Here is an 18,577-nt window from a genome sequence, read left to right on the forward strand (position 1 = left end):
ATCAAAACAACACAAGAAGAAAGAGGATTCTTCGTCTGGTCAATCTGAAGATGGTAATAAAACAATGGTGGACACTACTCCGATAAAGAGGAAGTTAGATTTAGAAAAAGAGAGTGAAAAGAAGAAAGCTAAACTCACCACCGCGGTCGGTTATGAGGTTGAGGCTAAAGTAAGGGAGAAGAAACAGAGGAGGAAGAAGAGGAAGACTCTATAATCAACATAAAGAAGATGACCCATACACAATTAATGAAATTTTCAGAAAAATTGAAACTTCAAGCTGAAAAGGCAAAACTTAGAGAAAAGAAAAAAAAGACCAAAATTTTTAATACTGCAAAGACCATTCCATTTGATCTCATTTCTAACATTGCTATTGATGACAATGCACCCATCATTGATTAGTTGGGAACTCTTGTCAAAGCAATCAGTTCAGAGGCAATCGATCTGGAGAAGGTTGCAGTTAGACAATATGAAACAAGGAGAGGTTAAAAATTAATGGAACAAATATCAGTTGGCAAAGTTGCTCTCTCCACCATCACTAAAGAGGTCAAATATATACTATATGAAGTTGGCCAATTATTGGTTAAATCATCAAGCTTCACTGATTTAATCAAATATCTTGAAGATAAAAGAGCTCAGACTCAAAGGGAAATCTAAGATTTGATTGGTTCTTTTGATCCTCTTACAAGCTCTACAACGACCTTCAGTGGAAAGGTCAAATAGTTAAGTCATGAAATCAAAAATTTAAAAGAGGAAGAGGATAATCAAGCTCTTAATCTGTTAGAGCTACAGTGCTACCTTGCACTGATCATTGATTTCATGCAAAGGAATGTCAAAGAAGAAGAAAGCCTCATAAGTGCACGTCACTGTAAGATAGTAGATGATATGGAGGATTTTGTTACAATTTTGCATGGACAATTCAACACCATAAAATAGGTGAAGCCTTCATGGGAATCTACTTTGCAAGCTGCTAAGGAAAATTTCAAAGATATTTTTGCTTTATTCTCATGAATTTTGTTGTATATTCTTTGTCATTGATGTCAAAAGGGGGAGTTTGTATATAGACTGAGGTAGATGAAACAGGGGTCAGAACCGACACATACATGACTATTTTGCAGCCAAGTCATTGAACCGTTTCTGTAGTGTTTGCCACCAATACCAAAGGGGGATTTTGTTGGCATTATGATGCATTTTGTATGACTGGTGAAACAACTTTCATTGTTGGCAACATTAGTTTCTAAGTCTCTATATTCTATCAGTAAAGGAGTAAAGGGTAACCAGTGAAGAACAATAGTCCTTACTCCTATCGACAGTGAGTAGACCACTATACAGGGGTTAACTGCCTAAGTAGTGAATAGACCAGTATACAGGGGTTAACCATCTAAACAGTGAGTAGACCAGTATAGAGGGGTTAACCGGCTAAGCAATGAGTAGACCGGTATACAGGGGTTAATTGGCTAAGCAGTGAGTAGACCAGTATACAAGAGGTAACCGGTTAGGCAAAATTGGACTGGTACATAGGTGACAACCGACATCATAGGAGTCTCAACCGACAGATTTAGAAACATCCAGTTGTACAAGCAGTCTACCCTTTTCAACCAATGAGATTTTTGGCATGAACGGTTGTCTTGACCAATATTCTCAGAATGATTTTTGGAGAGCAATTTGAGGCACGATAATGGATTTTTGAATCTGATTTTTGGAGGGAAAGTTAGCACCAAAACAAAAGGCTAATATATTGACATCATTCATTCTGATTTATGTGTTGTTGATGTGAAAAAGATCTGTGTGAATGTAAAGGGTGTAGAGAACAAAATGCAGGAGATAGAGGTATGAATCCGTGAAGTCGATACTGATCAGAAGAACAAATCATGCAAAGTGGATCTATGAGACAGAGGTAGTGTCATCAGACAGATCAACCATCTTTGTTGCCTTCTAACAAATGCAACTTTGTATATCCCTTAATAGGGTGGACCTTTGTTGGCATTTTGATGATTATGTTGTGATTGTCATTGATGGACACACACTTGCTATGAGATCACTTTGTGAATGTATGAATTATGCTCAACCAGTAATTGTTCCAAACCGGTATCATGTTGTAGTCTTTAGACTATTGATGTTATGCAAAAAGTGTTTACCGATCTCAAGCGGTATAAAGACCCAAGTGGCATAGAGAGATCAAGCGGTTTAAGGATCTCAAGTAGAGTAGAGCAAAGGAGCCAGAAGTGGCAGTTATTTTTTCCCAATCTTCAATTTTTGTCAACCAAAAATCTGTTTGAACCGGTATTACTCTGAGTTACCAACGGGTAACCGGAAAAGTTGTATAAACCGGTAATACTCTGTGATGAGTTACCAACAGGTATATTTTTTTGATGAGTTACCATCCACCGACACTTTGACGGTGATTTTGTGCCGTGTTACCAAATGTGTCTAGATACAATGAACCTAGGAACTTGCAATGTAATCCTATTGGACCGACATGAAATCAAATTCCTTTTAAGGACATCATGTCTAGGGTTTTGTATGTGTATGTATGAGTGTAGCTGTTAGGTTTTGGTGGTCATCGAAGCTCTTGTATGTGCGATCTTAACTGAGAAGATCAAGTCTATGTACTGCAATAGAGTGTGGATTTACTGAAGACTGAAGTAATGCTGAAGAGCATTAGCTATGAGCTACAATGGATCTAATCAAGCAGACTGTGCCATTTGCTAGATCATTCACTTGTTGTTTACTCACATCTTTGACAAGTCAGAGACCCTTAACTAGGTAGGCCCAAAAAAGCCTTTGTAAATCCTCTAACAAGGTGGTTCACATCTATGGATCTAAAATCCTCTCACAAGGTAGTCTTTAATCAGACTTATCTCCTAACAGAGATTGAGATTCCTAACAGGATCTATTCTGGTAAAGAACATTGTATGACCTTAACCGGTCTGGTTACTATTCTGCAGTTAGTTACTTGTGAGTTTCATCTCACCGTGGTTTTTCCCATTTGGGTTTCCATGTCAAAATCTCTTGTGTTATGGTGATTGTGCTTCTATGGGTGAATGCCTTATTTTCTATTTGGTTTGCATGTGTGTTAACCAATTTGTTTATTAAACTATTTTATCAGTTTACTGCTAGACTGTTAAAGTGTTTAAGTACAATAATTTTTGGTATACTAATTCACCCCCCCCCCCCTTTTAGTATTCATCAACCTTAACTAGTTCTTTATTTAGAATCTCTTAAATGAGTCACTTCAAATATGAAGTTGTAAAATCCTCTAGCAAGGTGAACTTTAACAGGTTCTAAGGTATTCTTAACTGGATACCAGTCACTTCTAACAAGGTGATGTTCTCAGAAAGAACTGGTTGTAAGCTCTTAATAGGACAATCTTTTTCACTACAGTAAAAGAGATTGTGGGTTATCCCCACCGTGGTTTTCTCCCTCTAATCGAGGGTTTCCACATATAATTGCTAGTGTTATGTGATGCTTATTTGTGGATGCAAATCTCTTTTCTTTGATGTTCTTTGCTTTCATGATCAATACAATGTTTAAGTTATTTGGAAGGATAGTTGTAGACTGGTTAGTTTGAAAGTTTGAATTGTGTATAAATAGTTTTGACCGATTCACCCCCCCCCCCCTCTCAGTCACTGGTTAATACCAACATTTGTATCCACAAAACTTAAAATAGTTATAATGACATCATTTTTGACATTAGGAGAAAATATTTCAACAATATCTCTTCTTTAACCTACACACTAAGTCTTCCATCCCTTTAACCTCATATTCCTGTAGTTGCTGCATAAATTTCTTCCTCTAAATCTCCATGGAGAAAAGTTGTGTTTACATTTAATTGTTAAATATGCAAGTATTTTTGTAGCCACAAAACTTAAAATAGTACTGATCATTTTTAACACTAGGATAAAATGTTTCAACAAAATCTATACCTTTCTTTTTTATATTTTCTTATCTCCATGTTTTTCATTAGCCTATAAACCCATTTGTTTGGAAATGCTCTTTTACCTGCGAGAAATTGAACTAAGTCCAAATCTAGTTTTGTATCAAGGAGTGCATCTCCTCTTTCATTCATTTCTCCAACTTATTTTGGGTCCCTACCTGCATCACTTTTGCATAAATTTCTAGTTCACTAGAATCACTCAATGATACATAATATAAAGAAGGAGAATGCCATTCAAGGGGTCTAGTTACCCTAGTAGATCTTCTTGTAGAAGTTTGTCTATTTATCCTATTGTTCTATTCATCGTTTCAGACACACCCTTTTTTGTATTGTTCCTGGAACTATCTTCTAGATCTATGAATTCAATGATATCAATAGTAACTGTCAAAAACTTTGTTGTAGTACTTACCTCTATTATCATATCAGAGACACTTCAACTTATTTCTTTCCTCATTCTCAATCTAAATTCTCCATCTCTTCAAAGTATCAAATACATCATATCTTTTGGAACTTGAGTTTTTCTAGTTGCATCATCAATAAAAGTAACATAATAATAAGAGCCACCTGATGAAACCTTAAATTATCTCATATTTAACCCATTAAAATCATCTATTTCTTCTTAGTATACTGATGTTAAAGTAGATTTGAGTAATAATTGGAAGTTATTTATCTTGTTTAAGGTAGAATATAAAGTATATATTTGATTTAATATGTCTCCATGAGTGTGCAAGATTCTAAAATACAGCTGAATGAGCTATTAAATAACTCATGATAAGAAGAAGCTTCAAAAATAATTGCAACGGAGAGATTCAAACATTAACTCCAAACAATTCCTAACAAGGCTTTGAAAACATTATGATAAGGTAAAGAAAACTCCCCTAAAATCCTAGAAAACTCCAACATTCATGCAAAATCATGGAGCATCAGTCACTCCTAAATCAATGGGCAAAGTATCTATTTCATGCAAGTCGTAGTTGTATACTACACTACATTATCTTTCTCTAACAAAGATAAAGTTCAAGTTACAAAATCACTCCAATGTAAATACATGATTGTAGCGTGTTTTAATGATGATCAACAATGATTTGGTCAACTGAACTAAAGAATAGTTCCTTCATTCACGTTGAGAACTTGAGACTTCCTAAAAATCAAGCACCCAAAAATTGTAAAAAATGAAATCTCAGTAAAGCAATGATACCTCCCTTTTTTCTCAATGAAATTCAAAAATTCAAAATGATATGGAAAGTATACTTCAAGGGATAAAACCCCTTCTGAGGGTTTGGAGATATTGGCAATAGGGAGGCAAAATTTTGTATCACAAAATGATCAAGACAAAGGTGGCGAGATGAAGGATAACAATCTCAGTTTTCTCAAGTTTTGTAAACAACCCCACAAAAATAGGATCTTGGATCCACATTATTAGTGGATTGGTTGGGTAGATATTGAGTGACAATTATGTAAATATATTGTAATAAATCAAGCAAGGGGGGATTAGAAAGGTTTGTTTCAACTTGAGGAAATAGGATAGACAGGTTTCATTTCTAGGAATGCATTTTCCAGAATTTCTTACAATAAATTTGAATTCAAGTAAGTATTTGATTTCCAACAAGTGTGAATTAATTTATCCTTTTCAATTCATGCAACCATTCCTTATATTATCATTTCCTTTCATGCAAGTGTGCCTTAGATTATCTTTCTTTTCCTACAATGTTGTAGAACATACAGTCAAACCAATTTTCTTTATTATCTTTTGCATACAACCATGGACACCACCTTTGATTGATAAATTAAATGATGAGGATTACAATGACCCCATCACCACCAAAAGATGATAACTAAGTCAGTCCCATACATCCAAATGCATAAGCTCTAACTTTTCACTCTTCTTTTCCTTCCCAGTTCTGAGAAATTTGACTTTTTGTTTTCCATAAACACAGTTTTCTCAGAAATCCAAATTAACTTGTTTCAAACCTAATAATAAACTCTTTGAATGGAAAATATTTATACCCTTCTCACTCATGTGCCCCATCCTATTGTGTCATAATGTTGTATATGTTCTCGTAGAAGCTAAGGAAATATAAAAATCAAAATTATGAGTACATAAATACAATGTACTTAACTTTTCTCCTTTGGCTATTATTAATGATCTTTTACTGGCATTCGATGAATTGTATTTATATTTAACTTTGTAACCTTAACTTCCCAATTATTCATCTAATATTAGATTTCTTCTCAAATTAAAAACACACCTCACCTCTTTGAGCAACCATTGATATCCATTTGGTAATTTAATCCATATGTTTCCCTTTCCAACAATTTCACATGGTTCATCTTACCCAAATAAACTTTTCCAAAATCACCTCTAACATAGTCTAGAAAATATTTTTTATGGGGTGTGGCATGAAATAAAGCCCCTAAGTTGAATACCCAATAATCAGTAATATTATCTAAAGAAAAGATTAAAGCAGGTTGCAACACATCACCTACTACATATACTTCCTTGTTATTTTCTTGTTGTTTGTCTCCTTGTTTTTCGTTTTTGAGACCAACAAACTTTCTTTAGGTTTTCTTTCTTCTCACAATGCCAACGCTTTAGCCTTAGTCTAGATTTGGATCAGCCCTTCCTATATTTTTAAAGGTTTGTTGTGTTTTTTCCTCTTTCCCTCTATATTCCCCTATTCTCAACAATCAAAGAATTACCTAGTGTCTCCCTTGTGCCTTTCCATCACATTTACTCACTAAGGATAACATCAACAACATCATTAAAATTTAAGTGTTTGAATCAAAGACAAAATTACTTACAACCATGAACAAGATATTCTAGCTTTTTGGCAATGAGTACAAAATCAAGATAGTGCTAACGTCATCATCAAAGGTTTATTTATAGATTTTAATTATGTTGGCATAATTGATGGTGTTGGCACAATCGGTTCATCAGTTAATATTGTCATTGATGACTAACACTTACCGATGAATAAGGCCAAGCTCATAGGAAAGGAGGTATGGTAAACCTCAATGGTTTACTCATGGCTGCAATCAATATGGAGGATCCAGTGCTTACCTAATATGCATTATTGACACACTTAAGAAGTGTGTTGGTTGGAGACTAATCAGTTGAAGGATAAACAAAGTAGTTGACCGGTCAGTCAAGCATATGATAGGTGTTGAGATCAGTTTCTTAAACTGGCAGTTGAATTGATGATGCCGTCATAGGAGGTGACTCGGAGTATAGTTTAGTAGTCTTATGTATGACCAGAACACTCTGGATAGATAGGCAACCAGTCTGCTTGATGATCAGTGACTGGTGGCAAAAGATGAAGAGTTACACCAGTGAACTAGTGATACAGGTTGAAAAATGCTATCCACCTAGAATCTCAGAGTAGTGACTGGTAAGCTGGACGCGATGACCAAAGGTGAGTCAGTAATGGCAAGATATCATCAAACAAACTGCTAGTGAAGTCTGCAAAAGTTAAAAACGAGTTAAGGTGAGATTTGTGTAGATTTTTTGGTTCGCATTAAAAAGGCAAAACACGACCCAAAAGTTGCTAAAATTATGAGTTGTGGTGGCATATAAGGATGATTTGTTGGTGAGAATGATGGAGAGCATGCAGAGAAAGTGTGAGAAGATTTGAATTTCAAATCTACTGAGTTTTAGGTTTGAACTCATTTAGGAAACAACAATTATGTGTTGGCAAAATTTGGTATAAAGGTTTTTGGCGAAAACCAAAAAGTTTGATCGTAAAATTGCTGAGTGGAATTTTGAAGAGAGGTGATCCAACAAGGTCAGAAGAGTGCAAAACTGCTAAGTGAATAGCAGAATGGTGAAGAGAGTGTGCAGAGCTTGGATAGTGTGAACAATAGAGAAAAAATGTAGAGCACTAGTAGAGTGCAGATCAAGTGTATCTGGTGGTCAAAACAAAGAGCTTCAATTGGATCTGATTAAGCTAAGAGTAGCTATTACAACAAATCATTCTCTCTCTGTTGTTTTCTAATAACTACAAGAGTAAAATCCCTTAACCAGGTGGACTTTAACAGGTCCCTTTGTAAAATCCCTTAACCAGGTGACATCTTAATTGATGATCCTAAGTCCTTTAACAAGGCTACCTCTAATAGGGTAAAGGTTCTAACAGGCCTTGAATAAAATCCCTTAACCGGGTGACACCTGATAGTGTCTTTGTAATCTCCTAACAGGGATGGCTCCTCACTAGGCGTACTCCAGAAGAGTGCAGATTTTGTGAGTTTCTACTCACACTATGATTTTCTCCCATTTGGGTTTCCATGTGATAAACCTTGGTGTTCATGTGTGCATGTTTCTTATTAATTCTACTTATACTAATCAGTGTTAAGTTTGAGTAGAAGCTTTGATTAAGGTTAAATCTGGTAGAACCGGTATAGTGTTGATTCACCCCTCCCCTCTCAGCACCGATTGGGTTTAACAATTGGTATCAGAGCACTAGTCCTTAGATTCAGAAGAAATTAACAAGTTAAGGAAAGATCCAAGATGATATGAAAGGAAGGTCCCAAGTTCTCTAAGGATAATTACACATTATGGTGTGGTAGAATGAAGCTCTACCTAAGAACCCTAAGAGATCAATATTGAAATCATGTAAGCATAGAGTAAAATGAACCTACAAGGGTTGTCACTATAGATCAGATCAAAGAGAAGCAAGATAACATCATAACTATGGAGGTGATTGCTAGTACTCTATCTGATAACGAGTATGCTGAGATTCAAGATTTGAAAATAGCCTATGAGATGTGGAATAAGATGAAGACTATTTATGGAGGAGATCCTCATATACAAAAGGATAAGGTGGACAATTGGAGAGGTAAATTTAATGAGATGAGGATGCCAGAAGTAGAGAATATAGAACAGTACAACAAAATAATAAAGAATGTGGTAAATTCCAATAGAAATGCTGGAGGAAAACTTGAAGAAGATGATGTGTTCAGAACCTTGCTACCACAATATGCCATAAGGGTTTTTGCAATTCAGGAACTCAGATCTTTGGGAACAGTTAATGTTACACTTGACTCCCTGATAAGTAAGTTGACTGCCTTTGAACTGAGCAACTATGATAATAGTATGCCAAATATTGATGTTGCCTTCAAAGCTTCCATGACACTTGCACCAACAATGAGAAGAAAATAAACCAGAAGTAGTTATACTGCAAGAAACGGTCATTCTCATGAACATGACAACTTGTTATCTGAAGAACGAGAATAAGATGAGCTTGAAGCACTAATAGAAAGAAGGCTGCCAAAAGGAAAAGGAAAAGGAAAGTATAGAGGTAAACTACCCCTGAAGTGTCTCTTGCAATAAAATAGGTCATATTTCATCTAGATGTCCTGACAATGATAGGAAGGATAGCTTTAGAAGATACAAAGAGAAGAGAAAGAAGGAGTGCTATCTTGTAGAAGGAGTTACTAATGAATAATCAAAAGGATCTGATGTAGAAGGGATTGCATTTGTAGTGGTAAAGGAAGATAGCACAGAGGAAATTGATATGGCATTGATTTCCAGTTCAAGCCAATGTGGAGATTGGGTAACTGACAGTGGTTGCACTCACCACATTAGTGGTGACAAGAACAAATTCCTTAGCATGGAGGACTGTGATGGAGGATTGGTGAGATTTGGCAATGATGCTCCCTGTGCAGTAAAAGGTAAGCGATCTATAGCCCTAAATGATAAAACCAATTGTGAAGATGTTTACTAGGTAGAGGGGCTAAAGTATAGTCTGTTAAGTGTTGCACAACTTAACAATAAGGGTTACCAATTATATTTTAATGAAGGATTATGCAAAATAAGTGATAAATCAGGAGGTCTGATTTCTATCGGTAAACAAACTAGAGATAATCTGTTCTAGCTAGACACCACTGTAGGAAGTTGCCTAATGGCAAAGGTAGAAGACAGTTGGCTGTGGTACAAAAGATTGTGTCATGTTAATTTTGATAGCATAGAAAAGGTTAGTAAAATGAAGTCTGTCAGAGGTATGCCTGACATTACGAAACCTGAGAATGCTATTTGTAAAGAATATCAACTAGGAAAGTTGACCGGATCTAGTTTCAGCAGCAAATCTTATTCATTTGAGAATGTGCTGGATTTAGTGCATACAAATTTGTGTGGTCCTATGAGGACTAAGAGTTTCTATGGGGACCGATACTTCATATTGTTTGTATATGATTTCTGAAGGATGATGTGGGTTGTATTCTTGAAAGAAAATTTTGAAGCCTTTCACATGTTTAAGGTATTCAAGGCTCGAGTGGAGAGAGGAACTGATAAGAGTATGAAATGTTTGAGATCAGATAGAGGAGGAGAGTTCACCTCTCAAGAGTTCATAAATTACTATGAAGAATAGGAGATTATGAGGTAGATGTCTGCACCCAGAACACCTCAGCAAAATGGGGTTGTTGAAAGAAGAAACAAAACTCTAATTGATTGTGTGAGGACTCTAATGATTTAGAAGGATATTCTACATGTATTCTGGAGAGAAGTAGTGAGTATTGTTGTGTATACCTTGAACCAGATACAGGTGAAGAAGGGGACAAATAAGACTCCCTATGAATTATGGTGTGGATACTCACCCAATGTGAGTTACTTCAAGGTATTTGGAAGCAGGTGCTACATCAAGAGGGATGAGTACTCTGGAAAGTTTGATCCTAAGAGTGATGAAGGAATCTTCTTAGGTTACTCCACAAAGAGTAAAGAATATCGATGTTTGAACAAACAGACCGGTAAGATTGTGGAGAGTGAAAATTTCGGAGTAGATGAGTTCTTTGAGAAAAATGAACAAGACAACAAGAGTGAACTAGAGGACTATCAAGGATTCGATTACACTATACCAGTCAAGCTTGCTATAGAGAATCCTAGTGTAGTTGCAAATGAGGAAGCATGTGAAGTAGAACTTGCACAACTGGTAGAAGAAGCTCCAAGAAATGAACCGGAACCACCAAGGTTTGTCAGAAACAATCATTCAGCTAACAATATTATTGGTGACAAGAATGCAGGAGTATTGAATAGAAGAAAATCAAGGGAGAGTACCTGTCTACTCTCTAAAATTGAGCCCAAAACAACAAAGGAGGCTCTAAGAGATGAATAGTGGATCAATGCTATGGAGGAAGAATTGGAGTAGATTGAGAAAAATGAAACTTGGACCCTTGTGCCCATACTAGAGAACAAAAATGTGATAGGCACCAAGTGGGTGTTTAGAAACAACATGGATGAAACCGATCAAGTACTAAGAAACAAAGAAAGGTTAGTCTGCAAAGGGTATGCATAGGAAGAAGATTTAGATTATGGAGAGACCTTTGCACTAGTGGCCAGATTGGAAGGGGTCGGAGTCTTGCTTGCTTATGTTTATTACAAGAAGTTAAAGGTATACCAAATGGATGTCAAATCAGAATTCTTGAATGGTGTTCTAGAGGAAGAAGTGTACATTGAGCAACCAAAAGGGTTTGCTTCAGAAGATGGAAGCGATATGGTATGTAAGTTGAAGAAGGCTTTGTATGGGGTAAAAAAAGCACTGAGAGCTTGGTATGAGAGACTGCACTCATACCTGATAAGTATAGGGTTCATAAGTGTTAAGAACCGGAAGGCCAACCACAATTAGATGATACTATTGCAGCTAGTAAGTGTATACAATAATGGGGTCTGCACATGCAGAAAGGCCAACTGCCTAGAGCTCATGGTTTAAGCTTTGATCATGAGTGACAAACACCTTCATAAACTTTCCTTCAACCTTCAGATAATATCTACGTGATTCACACAAGGATCTGCTTATATGATCTTCAATGTTCGCACAAACTCATAATGATCTTCAATAAGATCTTACAATTATTTATACAAAACCTAAGACCCTATCATGAGGTTGGCTCACTAAAGATATTACAATTACAAAATAAGTCTTGATGTGATACAATATGCTGGCTCAATACATTTACACATTATCCAATCAATAAACCATTTCCAAAACATGTCGTGCTGATCTGGAACATGCTATCTTTTATCGGTGCATAACCTGGAACTATCTGTCGGTTAAGACAAATATGTGAATCCGATTAGTCCAATAAGCAAAACACCAAATGTAAACATCCAATCCATGTCTTTGACATAAATAAATGATCTCCAGATGATAACAAGTCATCATCACTATCGGTGAACCATATATCCTGTCAGTGAATCCATATACCGGTGACTGTGCATAAGCCAATATCCATACTCAAACCATAATGTGTCAGTTGAACAATAAACCAATATAACCAGAGTGCCAAATCAACAATGTAGACCTCCAGAAAGATAAGTGTTGACATCAATGACAAAACCAATGCAACACATGATGAAGTCATCCATAATACCAACAATCTCCCTCTTTGGCATTGATGGCAACACTAGATAGAAAAACATCTAAGTGCCAAAAATAGAATTCCAAAAAACAACAAAGCAACAATCTCCCAAAATAGATCAATACAAAGTTTTGTACCAAAAACAGAAACCAAAACCAAAATACATCCCTTCAAGTACAATTTTTTTCCATAGATATCTCTCCCCCTTTGACATCAAATGCCAAAGTAGTCAAGATAAAAATAAAAATATAACATACAACTAACTACTCCCCCTGAGAAGTAGCTCTCCTTCATCAAAGCCAAAAAAAGATTTTTCTGTTAGTACCTGTTCGTTTGATGCCAATCTTCATCATTCAAGTCTCTACCGATGGGGAAATTACCCCAAGCTGCTCTCTGAGATATTCAAATATTTCCTTAGGCAAAGGCTTTGTAAAAATATCTGCAATTTGCTCTTTAGTGTTCCCATAAACCAATCTCACTTCATTTGCTTCAACATTCTCATTTAGAAAATTGCACTTAATAGAAACATGCTTTGTTTTAGAGTGAAATACCAGATTCCTTGATATATCAATTGCTACTGAGTTATCACAGTAAATAATTACCGGTTCTTTACATTTTACCTTCATATCCTTCAACATTTGCTTGATCCGTAATACCTGGGTGCAATTAGTTGTTGCTGCAACATATTCTGCTTCTCCTGTAGATAATGATGTGCAAGTCTGCTTCTTGCTGATCCATGAAATTAACCTTCTACCAGGAAAGAATGCATCACCAGTGGTACTCTTTCTATCATCCACATCACTTTCCCAATTAGCATCTGTATATGCACATAACTCAAAAATTTTATTCTTAGGATACCATACACCAAGATTTGTTGTGCGTTGTAGGTATTGGAAAATCCCTTTTACTATTGTTTCATGATTTTCTTTAGGACTGCTTTGAAATCTTGATACAATACACATTGCATTCATTATATCAAGTTTGGTTTGAGTCAAATACAATAATCCTCCAATCATAGATTGTACCTTGTTGGATTAATGGGAGCTGAATCATCCTTTAATGTCAATTTATCAGTTGTAGTCATAGGAGTGCTTACCGGTTTGGAGTTTTCCATACCAAATTTCTTCAAAATTTCCTTCAAGTATTTTGTTTGACATATGAATATACCTTTATCTGTTTGTGAAATCTACAAACCTAGAATTTTTTTTATCTCTCGAATCATAGACATTTCAAACTCTTCCTACATCATGTTAGCAAAGTCTTTACCTAACTCTTCTTCACCTCCAAAAATGATATCACCCACAAATACTTCAATAACCAAAATGTCATCATTGGTAATTTTGGAATAAAAATTACTATCAACATTACCTTTAGTATAACCAAGCTTTAAAAGATATTTATCCAGTCTAGCATACCAAGCTTTGGGAGCTCGCTTCAATCCATATAAAGCTTTCCTTAACCTGCAAACCATATCCTTATCATCTGTTAATGAAAATACATCAGGCTATTCAATGGAAATTTCTTCTTCAAGATCTCCATTCAAAAATGCTCATTTTACATCCATCTAATAAACTTTATAGTTCTTATGAGCTGCAAATGCAAGAAATAGTCTAATTGCTTCAATTCTGGCTACCGGTGCAAAAGTTTCATTATAATCAATTCCTTCTTTCTAAGAATAACCTTTACAAACTAATCTTGCTTTGTTTCTGATTACTTCACCATCTTCATTAAGTTTATTTCTAAATACCCATTTAGTTCCAATTACATTTTTGTCTTTAGGTTGGGGAACTAATGTCCAAGTATTATTCTTTTGAATCTGTTCTAATTCATCTTCCATTGCTTTTATCCAATGTTTATCTTGACATGCTTAAACAACTAATGCTGGTTCAACCTGGTAAATTAAACATACCTCTTCATTTGCCAATCTTCCTCTTGTCATAACACCTTGATTTTTATTTCCAATTATCTGATTTTTTGAATGATTCAATCTTATATACCTGGGTTTATTCCGATTTACATTTACATGTTGTTGTTCTTCAGCCAAAGTTGAGTTCTCTGATGATGCTGGAGTGACTGGTTCTTCATTCTTTGCTGATTCATTTATAATCATTTCTACTGCCGGTTCAGAACCCATAGATCTTGAATCTCCTCTAAAATGTTAATCTATTTTCACATTAGTACTTTCAATGATTTTCTGCAATCTTTTATTATAACATCTATATGCCTTGCCTCTAGTTGAATAACCAATAAATATTCCTTCATCACTTCTAGGATCAAATTTCTCAATAGACTCATCTCTCCTAATATAGCATTTGCTTCCAAATGTTTTGAAGTATTTAAGAGTAGGAGTATGACCAAACCATAGTTCGTAAGGGGTCTTACCAGTTTCACCTTTGATGTGAACTCTATTGAAAGTATAAACCATTGTATTCACTGCTTCTCTCTAGTACACATGAGATACATTTACTTCCATCATCATGGTTCTTACTGCATCCAGTATAGTTCTGTTCTTCCTTTCCACAACTCCATTCTGCTGAGGTGTTTGGGGTGCTGATAGTTGTCTTTTGATTCCATTCTCCTCACAGAATGCATTGAATTCCCTAGATGTAAATTCTCTTCCTTGATCAAATCTAAAGCATTTGATTTTCTTGCCAGTTTTATTCTCTACCATTCCCTTGTATATCTTGAATCTTCCAAAAGCTTCCGATTTCTCCTTGAGAAAAGTAAGCCAACACATTCTAGAATAATCATCAATTATTAGCTTAATGTATCTATCACCCTGAAGACTCCTTGTCCTTGCTGGACCACATAAATCAGTATGGATTAAATCAAGAATATTATTGGATTTCTCAGAAATGCTCTTAAATGGTGTTCTAACTTGCTTTCCCATTTTGACATTCCTTATATACCGGATTATGAGGTTTCACAATCTTAGGTAAATCTATTACTGCCTTAGTTGAACTAATCTTTACAATGCAATCAAAATTCACATGGCAGAGTCTTTTATGCCATAAACAAATTTCATCAATGTGAGAAATCAAACATGTCTTATCACTGGTATTCCAATGAAAGATATTCCCTTTAGTCTGATTATCGGTTGCAATCTCCAATCCAGTTATGTTCATGATTTTGCATTTTTGATTCTTGAATTGTAATTGAAATCCTTTTTCCACTAACTGGCCAACACTCAAAAGATTATGTTTTAAACCTTCAACATAATAAACATTGTTAGTATTGTTCTTACCATCCAAATATATAATGCCTCTTGCTTTGATTAAACAAGCTTTTTCATCTCCAAATCTTACTAGACCTCCATGAATTTCCCAGAATGATAAGAATTTTCTTTTATCACTAGTCATATGATGTGAGCAACCACTATCAATAATCCATTCATCATTTTCTTCAATTTTTGTTGTCAATGCCTGCTCTATTAGTTTGACAATAGGTGTCAGTTGATCTTCTTTTATTGCAACAAATTCCCATCCACTATCTGCTGGATCTTCATCTCAATCATCTGAAACACCTTTATCTGCATAGTAACATGACTTATCTATGTTTTTCTTAAATCTGTATCTCTGATATTCAGGGGTAGGTTTATATGTTCTCTTAGCTTCATCTCTTAGTCTTGCATGTCTATCAGGTTACCTAGATGCCATATGACCAACTTTATTGCAATTAAAACATTTGAAAGGTGCTTTACCTTCATACTTACTTCCTACTGGACCTTTAGGCATCTTCCTTACAAATAGTGCTTCAAGTTCTTCATTTTCTCTTATGATATCTTCAATTTATTTTGCATAAAGTGCTTTCCAATCAGAATTTTTAGATGATGATGATTATGATGCTTTGAAAGCTATATCAATTTTGACTATAGCAACAGGACCAAATTCTTCAAGATCAAATGCTGAAATGTTTCCAACCAAAGTATCTCTAGATATTGATGTATTAGGAATTGTTCTCAACTCATTAATAGCAGTTAATTTCATTTTGTAAGCTGGTGGCAAATCTCTTAAAACTTTAGAAACAATTTCATCTTCACTTTAAGATCCTCCACAACATTGTATTCCTAAAACAATTTCATTAACTCTTTCCATAAATGCAGAAATTCTTTCATCTTCTTCCATTTTTAAATTTTCATACCTGACTTGGTAACATTCCAATTTTGCAATCTTGACAGTGATATCTCCTTCATTCAATGTTTCCAGTTTATCCCAAATAGCTTTTGCAGTAGATCTATCTGATAATCCCATGATTTGTTGATTTGATAATGCGCTTAGAAATGCTTCTCTTGCTTTTCAATCATTCTCCAAGTCTTTAGCCAATGTTGGTGGATGAGGGTTATTCGAAGTAGGACCAACATAGCCATTCTTTGTAATATCCCATACATCTCTTCCAATATAGTTCAGATGTGTTTCCATTCTGATATTCCATATACCATAGTTAGTTCTATCAAGTTTAGGACTGTCCTTCCTAAAAATATTTGCTACCATAGTGTGTACAATAATGGGGTATGTACATGTAGAAAGGCCAGCGGCTTAAAGCTCACGGTTTAAGCTCTGACCATGCATGCCAAACACCTTCATAACCTTTCCTTCAACCTTTAGATAATATATGCGTGATTCGCACAAGGATTTGCTTATATGATCTTCAATGTTTGCACATACTCATAATGATCTTCAATAAGATTTTACAATTATTTATACAAAACCTAAGACCTTATCATGAGGTCGGCTCATGAAAGATATTACAATTACAAAATAAGTCTTGATGTGATACAATATGTCGGCTCAATACATTTACACATTATCCAATCAATAAACCATTTCCAAAACGTGTCGTGTTGATCTGGAACATGATATGTTGTACCAGTGCATAACTTGTTCCTATTTGTCGGTTAAGACAAATATGTGAGCCCGATTAGTCCAATAAGAAAAACACCAAATATAAAAATCCAATCCATGTCTTTGACATAACCAAATGATCTCCAGATGATAACAAGTCATCATCACTACCGGTGAGCCATATATCCTGTCAGTGAATCCATGTACCGGTGACTTTGCATAAGCCAATATCCATACTGAAACCACAATGTGTCAGTTCAATAATAAACCAATATAACTGAGTGCCAAATCAACAATGTAGACCTCCAAAAAGATAAGTGTTTACATCAATGATGAAACCAATGCAACACATGATGAAACACATGATGAAGTCATCCATAATATGATCAATAAGAACCAGTGACAACAGTAACTTGTATTTGAAGACTGGAGAAGAAGGAAAGCATCTGATTGCAGAGATTTTTATAGATGATTTCATCTTTGGAGGAGATGATGAAATGATAAAAGGTTTTGTAGAAGAAATGAATAATGAATTTCAAATGTCCATGATCGGTGAAATAAAATTCTTCATTGGTCTAGAAGTATCTCAGCTAAAGAAAGGTATATTCATTAGCCAGACCAAATATATAAGGAAAATATTGAATACTTTTGGAATGGAAGATTCCAAACTTGTTGGAAATTTGATGGTTACAAGTTGCAAGCTTTCCAAAGACAATGAGGCTAATGAAGTGAATGAGACACTATATCGATCCATGATCGGTAATGTGCAGTATGCAGTGCATAGTAGACCGGATATAGCACAAGCAGTTGGCTTGGTTGCTAGATTTGCTGCAAATCCAAAAGAGACTCATATGGTGGTGGTTAAGAGGATATTCAGAAACCTTAAGGGGATTGATGAGTATGGTCTCTGGTATCCACATAAGGGAAATTTAAACTTAAGTGTCTTCACTAATGCAGATTGAGTAGGGAACATTGATGATAGAAAGAGCACTAGTGGAGGTGCATTCTTTCTTGGAGATAGGATTGTGTCATGGACAAGCAAGAAACAAAACTATATCTCTCAATACATAGTTGAGGCAAAGTATGTGGCTGCTGAAATCAACTATACATAGGTAGTATGGATTAAGAATATCTTGGAAGATATCCAAGAAAAGGTGACTGAACCTATGGTGATACACTGTAAAATACAAGTGCCATCAACATATCAAAAAACCCGGTAATGCACTCTAAAACCAAGCATATTGCAATAAAATATCATTATCTTAGGGAATAGGTACAGGAAAAATAAGTTAGACTGGAATATGTGCCAACCAAGGAACAAGTTGCAGACATATTCACCAAGCCGCTACCTAAGGATAATTTTGAGTATCTCAGAGGTAAGATAGGGGTAATTCCTTTGCATGCTCTAAGGTGAGTAAAGATTAGAACAACATCAATTTGGTATGATTTTCCTGTAAAT

Source organism: Cryptomeria japonica, chromosome 10 (genome assembly GCF_030272615.1).
Source record: "Cryptomeria japonica chromosome 10, Sugi_1.0, whole genome shotgun sequence".
In the NCBI taxonomy this organism is placed as follows: Eukaryota; Viridiplantae; Streptophyta; class Pinopsida; order Cupressales; family Cupressaceae; genus Cryptomeria; species Cryptomeria japonica.